Source organism: Mus pahari, chromosome 2 (genome assembly GCF_900095145.1).
Source record: "Mus pahari chromosome 2, PAHARI_EIJ_v1.1, whole genome shotgun sequence".
Taxonomy (NCBI): domain Eukaryota; kingdom Metazoa; phylum Chordata; class Mammalia; order Rodentia; family Muridae; genus Mus; species Mus pahari.
The window spans coordinates 157,130,154-157,131,340 of NC_034591.1; the positions used below are offsets into that span (position 1 = coordinate 157,130,154).

Below are 1,187 nucleotides of genomic sequence, written 5' to 3' on the forward strand. Positions count from 1 at the left end.
GAGAGAAGAAGAAGAAGAAGAAGAAGAAGAAGAAGAAGAAGGAAGAAGAAGAAGAAGGAGGAGGAGGAGGAGGAGGAAAAAGAGGAGGAGGAGGAGGAGGTAAGGAGAGAGGAGAGGAATTTACTAAACCTCCAAACAAATTCTGTATCATTGAGAACCTGTGTTTTCTCTGCAGAGGACTCACTGAGACTCTGTGTCTGGTAGAAGCTTTGCTTCGAGAGGCGCTTACACATAGAGGAGGACTGGGCAATCCCTCTGTGATGATGTGAATGGCTTTCCAGGAAACACACCTGAAGAGCCTGCTGGCAGGTAAGCACAAGAGGAGGCGTTTCTGTGAACAGCGAGCCACTGCAGTGTGCCGTTCCACTGTCAACTCCAGAGTGATCCTGGGAGGCAGAGAATGGCCATTACACACTTTATATGATGCTCGGGCCTGAGTGTTAGAAACCCCACTTCATTCCTGAATGCATAGAAAGAAACCGTGTGAACCAAAACATCTCAAATCCAGGCTGGAGCCAAACTCTAACCACTTGGTCATCTCCCTCCCTCCCTTCTACATTTCTGATTGTTTATTGGGACAGGGTCTCATGTAGCCTAGAGTGACCTTAAATCCACTCTGTAACTGAAGATGACCTCTGGTCCCCACTGATGCTCCTGCACCCACCAGTCAAGGGCTAGGATACAGGCATGAGCCACCACACCCAGCCTTATAACTACTTGACATCACTTAAAGTAATCAATTTTCTACTGATTGATTGGCTCACTGTGCAGCCTAGGCTGAGCTCAATCTCACCATATTTCTGCTTCTACCTCTGAGTGCTGGGATTACATACCTGTTCCAAATTCTGTTTTTTTATTGATAATTTTGAGTGCTCAGAATATGTGATCTGTATATCTGTGTCATTGCCACCAGATGGCAGCACGAACCCAGTCATTCTTTTTTTTTTTTTTTTCTCCATGTCATTCCCCTTCCTCTCCTGCTAGAAATGAGCCAAGGGCCTGGGGAGAGACAGTGACAGCACCCTGGAGTCACAGTTCCTTGTGTGGAAAAAGATACCAACCAGTGGAAATGTACACTGAAGTAGACATGAGAACTATATAGTTAATTTATGTGTGTGTGTGTGTGTGTGTGTGTGTGTGATAGGAGAGAGAGAGAGAGAGAGAGAGAGAGAGAGAGAGAGAGAGAG

General features: G+C 46.1%; 1 long non-coding RNA gene across 1 annotated transcript in view; it reads left to right on the top strand.

Annotated features, from left to right (window-relative positions):
• The first annotated feature begins 154 nt into the window (after positions 1 to 154).
• Positions 155 to 1,187, top strand: part of LOC115063414 — a 4,851-nt gene continuing 3,818 nt past the window's right edge. The window contains exon 1 of the long non-coding RNA XR_003843284.1: positions 155 to 309. This is a non-coding gene — a long non-coding RNA (uncharacterized LOC115063414). The remainder of the gene's footprint in view (positions 310 to 1,187) is intronic.